The sequence below is a fragment of the Triticum dicoccoides genome, chromosome 7A (genome assembly GCF_002162155.2).
Source record: "Triticum dicoccoides isolate Atlit2015 ecotype Zavitan chromosome 7A, WEW_v2.0, whole genome shotgun sequence".
Taxonomy (NCBI): domain Eukaryota; kingdom Viridiplantae; phylum Streptophyta; class Magnoliopsida; order Poales; family Poaceae; genus Triticum; species Triticum dicoccoides.
Window position 1 is genome coordinate 458,509,974 of NC_041392.1, and position 13,790 is coordinate 458,523,763.

Genomic DNA, 13,790 nt, shown 5'->3' on the forward strand with positions numbered 1-13,790 from the left:
CCTCCCCTAATAGTTCCAGTACAAATTGAACAATACATCCTAATTTTGTTCTTTGATGCCATACCACAATCGCACCTCACATCGACCCCATGACACTCCACTAATCGACGTTTTCCAGATGCGAAACATCCAAGAAATTCCCATGGGTTATACTCGCACGGACACAATTAAATCATACACACGGAATGATAATTTATTGTCAGTCTCTAGCAAAGGCTGAAAACTGTTCAATTACCAATGCTCTTCAATTTTTCAGCCAATCAAAAATACTACACCAGTGTCCTAATCAATTAAATTAAGATGCACCCTACCGTTTTTTATGGTTGCAGTTTTTTCCGCATGAAGATGGAAAAATAATTATGCTATTTTTTATATTTTACATCATATTTTTTTTCTTAACCAGCTAAAATAAGATGCACTCTACCTAGTGTGGTCGTATTTTATTTTAAAATCAATTACACACACCATGTTCGTCACTTATTTTATTTTCATTTTCTAACAAGCACCGTGTTAACTTATACGAAGATTGATGGCAAAGGGGTTGAGAGACCCCGCACACCCAACCGAATACCAAAATTAGAACAAGTATGAATTTTGACACTCATGAAGAATTCCATTCCATCGATGGTGAAATCGCTCCTGTGTAATGTGCCAGAGGAAGTGGACGACCGGAAAAAGATAAATATGTGCCTCCCAGCAAATGTAAAGCGACTTGTATCATCACGTTTAATACCATTTAATTTAATGACACATCAGCCCGACCCTGGTGCCACATGTGGAAAATTGAAAGCTGGCCAGGAGGCACATCACGTACTTGCAAGCTCCACCCAAGCGGAGGTCCCTGTACAAATCTAGCACACCAGCCAATGGCACCTGTGTATTCCCAGTTAATAGCTACCGTATATGCATTGCAAATGTATGCTGCACATATCACAACGTCTGAACACATGGCCTAGATAACGGCCTCCAGGTCGCTCGGCCTCCAAAAGGCCTCACTCATTACATAAGCATCGTAAAATATATACTCACTCTGTTCCTAAATATAAGTCTTTTAGAGATTCTAATGCAGACCAAATACGAAGCAAAATGAATGAATGTACACTTTAAAATATATCTATATATATGCATATGTAGTCTTTATTTTTAACAAGATCTATTTTTAGGAACTGAGGGAGTAGTAAAAACAAAAGTGAGACTAACACATTTTTCTATTTGCAAAAAGAATAATTTTCTTTTTCACCCACCCAACCTAATCCCACCCACTCTCTCCCACTCACACCCACTCACTCTCTCCCCACCGCATCACCGGCCTCCTCTTCTCCGACGCGACGACGGCGCCTGCATGGCTGCATCTCCGCTGCTAGCTCTGGCTTTTGGGCTGACCTCCGCATCTTCAAACCCCACCTTTTCCCGCCCACTCTCTCCCCCTAACATCCGCTCACTCTCTCCCCGTCCTCTTCCCGCCGCGTCGCCGGCCTCCCCCTCTCCCCCACGACGGCGGCGCCCGCATCTCCGCCGCTAGCTCTGGCCTTTGGGCCGACCTCCACGTCTTGAAACCCCAATCCCTTCCAGTTTGAGCCAGCCCCGATCTCATCCCTGCCGCCTCCATCTTCGCTGTAGACAGCCCCACCCTCATCCGCTCCGGTCTCGTACGCGACGTGATGCTCCATCCATTGGTACGCGGCGGCGGTGGTTCGGTCCCGGAGGCGTCTCAGTATCGTCAGGCCCGGCGCGGAGCAGGCGTTCAAGATCGAACTCTCCGACGCGGAGGTAAGCGCCGTGATATCCGTGATTTGGGGAGGAGTGGTCCAGGTGCGGTCTGGCTCGAATTGGTGTGGTTTCGAGAAATGCGTGCCATTGCTGGGGGCTTGGAGGAGTAATGTTTCTGTTTCTGCAGATATGCGGACCGAGTGGCTGTGCGTGAGGGCAAGATGGAGGCTAAAGGCTGGCGTGGAGGAGGTACTCTTCAGTTGCTTCATTGGTGTTTATTTAAGTTTTGTGCTTCTGTTAGATGTAGCCGAGTTGAAAATGTGCCGTGCTCACTTCGCCCAATTTAATTTTCTGTTTAAGGATTAGTTATTGAATGGTAGATGTTATGTACAAATGCTCGAGTAGTGAGTAGGCAACAAATGAAATTACTACTTCTGCATGATGGCACGGATAGGGCAGTTTGCATTGCATTCTGTATTTTGGGACACAGTATTTTTTGGCAAGTTTTATACTAATAGTGACTTGATCAGTAGTAGATGAAATTGCCGTATGATCTAAGCATGCCTCTTCTAAATGTACTTTAATATGGTGCTCCAAATTTGTAAGAAATAGCAACAAATCTCGACACCTTTTGCAAAGGATTGTGGTGCTAGCTATCATGGAACAGAGCCTAATAAAACTATGAATACTCTGTCTTGACTTGGTGTAAAGATGAATCCCCTGCCGTGTAACATTTCTCTGTTAATCTCTCCCTCATGTTTTCTGTTGGTTTAGTTAAAAAAATTGATCGCGACAGTATTTTTTTAAATGCTGCAGAAAAACTTCAATATGATAGATACCACAGTAACTTAAACAACAGTATTTTTTTAAGCCAAACACTTGAAAGTATGTAGTACTATGGCTTTTTCCAGAAACCACAAAACACATGTTAGAGCTTGTATTCTCTTGCAATATTTTGAAACCATTAGTAATCTTCAGTCAGACTATGAAAATTATAGGCTAATTCGATGAACAGTTTGGCACCTCCTGAGTATAGTAGTGTGTAAGGATGTGGCAAAGCTTGCAGTCTGAGGTCTCTGCAATTTTTATTTTGAAAGTGAGTAAGCTTAGGAGTGTCTCGTCATGTTTCACAGCTAACTATGTAGTAGCTACGTGTATTTCCTGATTACATATTATGATATTCTCATAACTATGCCCATTATCCTGATTAATGTGTGCTTCTTCTCAAATAATTGATGTTGTTGTTGCTGCACGTATTTTAAATGCAACACTCGTTGTTCCCAAATTGGACCAAACCTCCTTCTGGAAAGCAGCAGGTTTTTTCAAGTACCTGCAATTTCTTATCCTAGTCTTCTAGGTCTGCTCATGTTTTTAAGAAGACTGAAACGTGTTTTTTGTGTTTATACCATTTCTCTGCACTCTGCAGTGACTTTGCTGAAATTTTTAACGCCGACTGGTTCATCTCATTTCTATCAAAGGATGTAAGGATTGTGAATGGGCTTCCAAAGATAGGAGGTAAACTGTGGGCTCCTATTCCTGAAAAACTTCAAAATTACTTTGCTTCCAAACGCACACAAGCTTTCTGTGAAGTAGAGTTTCTCTGTTGGCTTTTGAACCATTAGCTATTGCCATGGATGTTTACTGTACACCTTTTTTTCAGCATCACTACGATTTCCAGCGACTACTTGCAATGTTCCATGTAGGGTTAAGTATTAATATCTGGTACAGATTAAGGGGAGTTCCACCACCTTTATTCCGAGATACAAGTTTTTTTTAACTGAAATTAATTTGTAATGGGATGGAAGGGAGTTAATATTGCTACTAAATATTTAACGGTTTGCTACTAAATATTGAACCGTCCAGCCTAAGGCAGTGAAGTCACCGCCCTTAACGGTTTGCCCATCTGTACCATTAATCCAGTGGGATATACTCTGGTTGCTTTGCCCATCTGTACCATCAATTATCGAAGAACCAATGGCCACATTTCATTGTTGATTAACAGTGACTAACTTAACTTGAGATGCAAATAACCAATTGGTGTAACTGGAGTTCTAATACCAAAGATAGTCTCGGTCATGATCAAGCAACCAGAGTTATTCTGCATAAGGGAAATAAATAAATAGTAAAATAATAATAACATTGACTGTGCATGCTTTGGGGCCGCATCATAAATATTTATATAATGTAGAACACTCCAGTGGAGTCTAGTTTTACAACAACGGAGTGACCCAGGCAGTGTGCATTATTTGTACAAGAAAACAAAGCCGAGTTTAGATGTTGTAGATGATTGATTACAAAACAACAAAAGAATAATATGCATAAGCAAACCAACAAAACGGAAAATAATGTCACATACAGCAAAACTTGGCAACTTGCAAAGTCTCAAATTTGAGGCAATATTATTAAATCACGCCTTGTAGTATAAACATAATAAAGTTCAATTGCTAACATCGAAATATAGAGATCTGTACAAGAACATCGAAAGCACCAAATTATCTGTAGCATAAGAGTAAATCCTCTGTCATATCTAAGAGCGGACTTTAGCCTGTAAGGACTTCCTTATAGATGATGTTCTTCATCGAGGTCTGTAAGGACAAGACAGGTCTTTTTCGCTTCTTAGATTTACCGCTTTGCTTCTTGGCATTCTCCTTCTCCTTCTCCTTCTCAATGAGGATCTTTATATTTTTCTTCGCGGTGGCTCGGGACAATGCGACATAGAGTAGACCATGAGAGAACACCGGATTAGGTAGGTACACGCCAACAATCGGAATCGTCTGTCCTTGAGCCTTGTTAATCGTCATAGCAAAGCTAAGCCTTACAGGAAATTGCTTCCTCTTGAACTTGAATGGAAACATGTCGTTGTCAGACGAGCATAGGGGTATTCGAGGAAGGAATACCCTCCTACCTGCCTATTGTCCGATCACTATTTCTGCGTCGATGGCGTTCCTCTCGAAACCTCGCACCACAAGCCTCGTCCCGTTACACAGACCATTAGCCGGATCAATGTTCCTCAGAAGTATGACAGGGCAGTTGAGCTTCAGTTTGAGTGCATGCGGAGGCAGACCGTTGGGAGTCAATCCATTTAGGAACTCAGGAGCATAGTAGCCATACGGGTCGTCTTCTGCACTATCAAAGCTATGGTAGATTACTTCTTCTCCCCGAAAACGCTCTACCATGCGCATGTTTATCTTGTCGACGTTGTCGTTCGTGGTGGAGAGGATTGCGCGTGAAGTCATGTAATTCGGATTGGACATGTTCTCATCTAGTCTTGGGAACACATGATCAATCAGCTTCTCCAGGTCGTCACCCTCGCCTGTAGACGGCACACAAATATCTTCAAGGAGTCGTATGTTTCCTTGATCGTCAACTTCCTCGGTGCCATTGCCTACCCTTAGCAAGTAATCCGCAAACCAGGTGTCATTATGAGCCCTCATGTTGGTGATGAGCCTTAGCTGGCGCATACCCTTCCAGAGGTGTGAACTTCGGAGGGTTGCATCGATTATCTGACCCCGGGACCCCCTCCTGACGACCGGAAGCACCTGTCTGAAGTCCCCGCCAAACACAACAGTTTTTCCTCCAAAGGGTCGGTCCCGTCTTCCCATGATGTCACGCATGCTGTTGTCCAATGCCTCGACCGCCTGTCGCTTAGTCATGGTGGCCTCATCCCATAGTATCAATGAGGCCATCCTTAGTAGCTTGGCGGTACCACTCTGCTTCGTGAAGGTGCATGAGGCGCCATCGTCGCAGCTCAACGGGATCTTGAACCTCGAGTGGGCAGTCCTGCCTCCAGGCATGATAGAAGCGGCGACGCCTGACGTCGCGGTAGCGATAGCGATGCTTCCCTCGCTTCGAACCTTGGCGAGCAGCGCCCTGTACAGGAAGGTCTTCCCTGTACCTCCCGGGCCATCAACAAAGAACACACCCCCATCACTGTGTTCAACAAAAGCTAGTATCTCATCGTATGCAGCCCTTTGCTCTGAGTTTAGCGACGAAGCCAATTTAGTGTCGTTGATGTCAAAATCGACGTTGGATTCCTCGATCACTTCTCTGGCCTCGCCCTCGGTTGGGTCGAACGCTTCGTCAATGCATGGAAGAGCGAAATCAGCTATGTCTTTGCCCATGGACTGCAACATACCCATAATGTCAAGCAATACCATCTGTTCCACCTCAATCGGGTACGTGTGTGATCGCCGATAGTCATCAGACATAGGCTCGAAGTGCCTATCCCATAAACCACGCACGTCGCCTGGCTCACAGTGCACCAAAATTGTTGCAAAGAGCCTCCTGAGCGAACATGGCATCGCCCACTGCTCTGCCTCGGTAAGACAGTCGTCGAGCGTGTTATCTGCCTCGATGAGTCCCAACCTTTCGGCAACCTCTCTAAAGCTCCCGCATAGCCTACCATCCACGGTGAGCAGGTCCTCATAGGATGTCTTGCCAGCAACATGGTTTAGCAGCACACGCAGATAGTATCGCTCCTCCTCTGCAGGATTGGCAGACACAATTCGACCTATCTGATAATGCTCCACCCGCTCTTTCCAATACTTCTTACCCTTCTGCCATGTGAACCTTCCAGGAAAATCCTTGTACAATATATTCCTAGCCCACGGGTGGTTTTGGTTAGCTTTGAAATACTCTGTCAACATGGATTTGGAAGCATTCTCAGAGGCGACTACGTCGGTCAAGTGAGCTTGCTCATTGAATGCCACCCTGTGCATATTCGGGAGATGAAGAGGCAACTGTAGGACAGGCGGGTCATTGGCACACAAGGGGAAGCCAAATATCCTCCACATCGCCTCTGGAGGAGTAACCCACCTCGCGTCTACGTATCTTTTGATCTCATCAATATTACCATCGGCGTCGGGCTGGTCGATGCTGAAAGAAGCCCTATCATGGCCCTTGTATATGTACTTGTAAAGGTATTTGACGGCATTTATGCTAGAGCAAACCTCAACGTTGATGTGGCAATTGAACATCTGCAGAAGGTAAGGGTTATACGGCACAACCCATCTGTTGTCCAACATTTTACTCCGGACCTTAGCCTGCCGACCATTATCTCGATGACGATAAACTGGGTATGAGTCCTTGCCCTGGGTTGTGTTTTCATTGAACGGCCGCGGGTATCTGCACTTGCACTCGTTCTGTTGCATGCACACATTTTTTGGGTTGAGAGCACCGCATGGTCCGTGCATCATATGTTTCACCACCAATGCGTGGAGTTCAGGATACTTCTGCTTGTCTGGGAGCTCGGCAGAAATGAGCCGGTCGTACTGCTCTGGAACGACAAGCTTATAGGCAGAATCCATGATCAACAAAAAGTGTGCATGGGGGAGGCCCCTCTTCTGGAACTCGACTACGTATACATGTGCGACAACAACACCCAGGATATTCTTCTTGAACAACATCTCTTTCATAGCCTCTAGCTTGCCATGGAACACATGAGCCACAAGATCAGGTCGGTCTTGCGCTGTCTGGCCAGGAAACAACTCATTCGTTATCTCTTCCCAGTTAGGGTTGCAGGTCATGGTCAAGAAGATGTCAGGCTTCCCGTAGGTATGGACAATTGCCATGGCATCCATATGGCTCCGCTTCATGTCGCGGTCGCCACCTGGGTACGTTCCAGGGAGCACCATCCTTACTCCAACAACGCTTGCCCGGGTCTCCCCGGATGTAATTGCATCAACAACTCCTTTATACAGGTCAGCACGGATCTTTGTCTGGTTCTTCCTGTACCATTTCAACCTACAACTCTCAATCTTGATGTACATGTCTACCCCCCATTGCTGGAGCAATCGTGCTCCACAGAGTATGGGATTGAATATCCCAGGTCGTGTCTGGAGCATGTAACAGTAGTAGTCTCTCACCGAGACGCATAACCTGCTATTCCCCTCTGCACATGGATGAGTAACGCGGACATTAAGATTCATATGAGAAGTATACAATTCATCTAAACGAAAGAATACACATAAGGCTTACCTGCATCGTCATCATCATCATCATCACGCCTACCTCTTGGTTGTTGCACAACCGGCCAAGGGACATCACGTGTAGGAAGTTTTAGGTGCCCACCAAGCTCCCCCCTTGGGTAGAAGAGTGGGTAAGAGAGCGGGTCATATGAGCCAGCCGTCACATGTATACTGTGCCTCTGGTTGTCATTCCCGCAAAGTGTAATCCTATGGTCGAACCTCTTCGCTAGGTCAGTGCCCTCCACCCAAATTGCAGCGACCTCAGATGACAGAGGTCTATTATACTTCCGTTGGTCTAGTCTCTGGTCAGTGTTGAGGTCTATCCTGTAATCGTCGAGGTTGTCCATGTGCGCACCCAAACCCCTAAACTGCTGGGAGTACGGGTTTTCCCTGAGTATGTCCACTAACTTTCTGACGACATCCTGGTCTAATTGCTCGGTGGCAGCCTTGCGATGGGTTAGGCTTGGGTCATCGTCGTAGAAGTACAACTGTAGATGCTCTGGACGTGATGTTGGCCCGAAGGAATGAACGTTGTGGTAGATGGTGCCGTGCGCCCGGAACGTGTACACCCCAGACTTCATGTTTGTGTAGCTTTCATCAAGGCTGACGCCGAGGGTTGTGAAGGAGAAGTGGCCGTTGAAGAACCGTATGTTCTCCCGAAAATGCCTTGAGTCCGCATCCATGCTAGACCAAAGCCTCATTAGCTCCGGGATGGGCTCCGGTTGCTTCAGCTGGATCTGCCCACTGCGACAGGAGAATCCTGGGGCCTCGGACACAAACTTCTTGGCCTTGCAGTGATCGCAATTTGCGGCGTGCTTCAGTATGTGTGTGTGGTCTGGGAGGTTTGAGTAGACATAGTCCAATGGATCATGGTCGACATAGGTATTGTGACTTGAGTCTTCCAATTCGTCGTGCTCCATGTCATCGGCATCTGAGCCTGGAAACAATGGCTTATAATTAGTGTGATATTCCCAACAGGTGGATGTTGCTCAAGTGGGTGTACATACCTTCACCAGCAAACAGGTAATACTCATCGTCAAAGAGGCTGTCAGGGTTGACATCCTCATTCATGAGACGACTAAGGTAAGCGTCCATGTCGTCTGCTCAGGCGTGAAACTAATAAATGAGGGTTCAGTCTCAAGGGACGCAAGGAGAGTAAGGATGGGAGTGTTACCTTCACTTCTGATTGTGTACTCCGGCGTGCTAGATGAGGTCGAGTTACCGTGTGCTTCAACTACGACAGGTTGTCCGATCTCGGTCATTTCCGGTTTGGAGATGGAACTGACGGTTTGGGTCTTCACCCTACCTGCAAACCTTTCATTATGGCGATCTAGTAGAGCATTCCTATCACCACGTGGTACATGCGTACATGTTTTTTGCTTGCCAATATTCTCCCGACGCTTCTTCACCGCCATACTGCCCTTGCAAGCTCGCTCTCTCGTCCTACGCCGAGCTCTGGGCTCATGACTCTGCTCGTCCACTCCATTATCCGCTATTGTTACCGGATCACTGGTTTGCTGGTCGGCACTTTGTAGGTGCTCATTGATTTCGATGATGTCGCCATCTAACCATCACCGAAGGTTCTGCTTAGGTATGCACCTACAACATTATCGAATCATTTGTAAATATCTGATGAATGATTACATGATGAAACATGATGGTTGATAGGATAACTACCATCGGTTTCGGTGTTGCGAATGTATGTGGGGACAACATTGACGGTAGGAGCATGTTCTATTTGTTCACTGTATTGTTGCGCGAGGGTTGAAAGCGTGAGAGTCGGACAATGTGCATGAGGGTTGGACAATGTGCTAGTTAGATCTGGACGTGGCATTGCGATCGATTCAGCACACGGGGTGTTTTTCTTTGCAGATCCGAAGTCATGGTTTTAGGGTGTTGCATGCGTCATTCTCGTAGCTTCTGATTTTTTTCTTGAAGATCAATCGTTCCGTCACCCACTTTTTTCCGATAACTTGCTCGCCTCCGCGCGTTTCTCTGCTCAATTTGCTCGTTTGTTAAGACACCACATGTGAGTGTAGTGGAACTGTGGAAGGAGGCAATACTGCATCATCATGTGACAATGATGTATTGCTCGACCTAGTTGGGTTGGCTGGTAATACAACAATGTGAAAACATAATCAGAACTTCATTGGTCAATAAGAATGAAGCTAGTAGAATATCAACAAATATCAATATCGACAATACGAACTTTGTTTCATCTATTGTTTTATTTTTGAAGGTTGGACAAAGATTCAAATGGTTGAGTTGAATGAAAAATATATTAACCATATATTCTGAAATAGAGCGGGTATGTAATATAATTGCAGTGCTGAAACAGAAAACATTCTAACCTGATACCGTAAGGGCAGGCAGATTTTCATGTAGATGCTTGACGGCGGCCTCATCTTTTTTCTTTCGATAAGTAGATCGCCTCCGAGCTTTTATCTCTTCCCTTTTATCGTCAAGGTCCACAGAGGATGTTTTATACCCATTAGTGATATCACCGAGAGCGGGCCTATGAACATTTTGCACATCTGCTTGTATATTGAAGGTGGTACACTCGTCATTTATCTTCCGATAATAACCTTATAGTTTGCAACAAAGGGCCTATATATATCATCGTACTGCTGAAACATACTATATTCATACCTGATATCGCAAGGGCAGGCAGATTTTCATGTAGATGCTTGACGGCGGCGTCCTCTTTTTTCTTCCGATAAGTAGCTCGCCTCCGAGCTTTTAGCTGCTCCTTTTTTTCATCAAGGTCCACAGAGGTTGGTTGATACCCATTAGTGATATCACCGAGAGGGGCCCGGAGAACATTTTGCACAACTGCTTCCCGTACAACGGTAACCTCATCATCTTTCTTCCGATAAGCTGCCCGCCTCCGCGTGTTTATTATCTCCCTCTTTTCCTCGTTATGTTGCATGCTAGCTAGTTAATTGTCATTGAAGGAGCAACATGTGAGACTTGTCGAACCAAAAAAGCATGATGTATTAATTGTTTACCGTATTGATTAAAAACAAACATTCATACCAGACATTGTAAGGGAAGTTTGAATGTCACCATGGAGCTTGACCGCATCATCCTCTTTTTTCTTCCGATAAGCAGCTCTCCTGGCATTTATCTGCTCCCTTTTTTCGTCAGACAATTTACCTTTCATAGTTTGTTTGGCGACATTCACTCCAGATGTTGTAGTCATGTAATCGGATGTTGCATCGGACACGGGTAAAACTTGTAAGGCATCACGTATTGACGCATTAATCCCCACATGTCTTCCTCCATGTATATGAGACGCATCTTCAGCTACTGGAACAACACAAAAGCCATAAACTGGGTTAATACCCCTGTAAGCATGATATACGGTTTACATAGAAATGCCGCCGTCAGTTAATACCATTTGAACTTTGTGCTACATCTGTGGCACAAACTTGTGTGAGACAACTGGGAGGCACAAACGAAGGTTCATTACATTTTGCGGGGCTGTCTGCTTGATGTAAAAATAACAGTTATTGAACAGAACGAGTCAGTGTAGTGCTAACTGAAGAGCGTCAATTAGGCATTTTATGTTTAATACTCACCTGTAATCAGATGGGAAGGTCGTTGAACATTTGTGCTATCACCATCAGTCGGTTGGGGAAGAACCGGTTGTTCGGTTTGTTCAAGTATCCTCCGTTCTGAAGGATGTTCGTAAAACCGTGGGTATAATTGATCACATTAAAAGCATAAAATTATGATTACTATATCCGCACAAACTCATACCTGGACTACTTGGGTAAATCTCATCAACATTTGCCCCCTCCATCTGATCTGCAACGACTTCATTACTCATCAACAAAGCAGCGCGGGATAGTGCTTGACATATACAGCAAGATTTAGAGACGAAGTTATACCTGGAGGTACATCTGACAAAGTCGTTTGTTCCGCTGCTTTGCTTTGTGGATTCCCCATATGTACCTATGAATTGATAGCAAAAAATAGAGATTTACTAATGGTTTAATGCAGGTTGCTATTCATCAGATCGTGCCAAAGTACTTCAAGATGGCTACTGGTTTGTGATCTGATTTTTTGAATGGACTTTCCTATATATGATATTGCAAATAGGTAAGTACATATTGCCAATGGTTGCTGAAGAGCACAAACACTTGATGTGTGTATAGTACGCACACTTATTGAAATTTCAGTACTTCATATATAGACTTTGGTTGTCACCATTTTCAGTAGGGATTTTGCTTAGTTACTTCATATAGACTTCATATAACTTAACTGTTTGCATTCAGTACTTCATATACACTTCATATGAAATTTCAGTACTTCACATAGACTTCATATAACTTATCTGTCTGCATACAGTTTTCTGGTCAGACTGAGTTTCCTATGGAAGTATACTAAGCACACCTGATGTTCACACTTGATTTTGCTTAGGTACTTGCATGAATTACTTACCTGTTTGCATTCAGTTTTCTGGGAAACCAGATTTTCCTCTTGAAGTATAATAAGCACACCTGATTTTCCTCTTGAAGTATACATTCAGTTTTCTGGGTAACCTGAATTACATCTCCTGTCCTTTTCCAGCACAAGAGATCTACCCCAGCACCGCTTCCCCATCTCTGGTGGTTCCTTTGGCTTCCTCCATGGCTGCTGAGAAGATGGGTCACCAATTTGCACCACTGTACCTCATGGCCAATTTGCACCAGCATTAACGAGGTCGCAGCCGAGGCCGTCCGTCGTCGTGCCAGGCTCAATTTGGAGGACACCAAGGGTCGTATACCTATTGATCTTCTCTCTTGCCCTGTATCACAGGCTAATTAATGGGTATTCTCCCAATTCAGGTAGCATGCCTCTCTTCTGTTTCGTACGACAGCTAATTTGTCTATAATTCTTTAGGATGCGCTTACAAATCCTCCTTACCTTTTCCCATTTTAGTTGCAACGGAAGTCTTCAGCTGGGGAAGTGGATCAAACTATCAACTGGGAACTGGCAATGCCCACATATTAGATACTGCATGACTGCTTATCTCTGAATATCCGGATGTCCAAGACGACCAACATTGTGCCAGGCTAAAGTTTATGTCGTCCTGAGATGTAATCCATCAGGAGCCGTTTTGATCGACTAAAGTTTATTATGTCCAGGTCATGACACAAACACATGTGTAGACCCGCCTTGTTTTGATCGTCTAAAGTTTACTACGTCCAGGTCCCGGATGAGACCTAGGCAGCATACCTGAGATTAAAAGCGCACTGCCCTCGGAGGGCGGCGACGGCGTCTCCCGGAGTTCGGCGGCGGCGGCGATCCCGAACGTCGGCGGCGACAGGGGATCAAACCGCCCCGACCTGGAGACGCGGATCAAACCGCCCCGCCCTGGAGACGCGGCGGCAAACCGCCCCGACCTGGAGACGCGGCGGCGGCGTCTCCCCTCGGACGGCGGCTTAGGTACGAATCGAAGTTCGTCCGTGGTCGGCTGCAAGGGTCGGCGGCAGGGAGATCGTAGACGGGGCGGCGGCGAAGGACGTCGTACGTACTGAGGGACTTCGATGTCTCGTAGGGACGGGAATCGTGAGGGTTTTTTTGGTGCGTTTGCGGGGGGAGAGGGGCAGCGGAGACGAAAAAAAACCAGCGGAAAAAAAAACGGTTGAAAATGGTGGGACGAAAATAAACCGTACTATTCAACCAATTCGTTCATTAAGAGTAGAGATTTTGTATTAATATTATTTTACGAGAGAACTCAAATTATGTATGGCAGTATGAACAATTCCCTCCACCTCATAATGTAAGACATTATTACATCCTACAAAAATGGAATTCACTGTCCCAAACTGACAGCTAAAATGTACGTAGGATTTCAATCAACTTGTCAGCATTTGCAAAATAAATTGGTTACGTGCATCTTAACTATGCAGATGCCGAATGTAATACTTAAACTTTTTAAGTAATAAAGTGCCCTTTATTAAAAAAAATGCAAAATAAATTCTTCGCCAGATGTGAGTCTGTAACTGTCGACCCAGCCAGGAACAACGGTGTCTACCCTGCCTGTGCAACCTGCGGTTTCAACCCTGGGAGTCGCCAAGGGAACCTCCTATATGTCGCACTTTGTGACAAATAGTTGGTGATTCG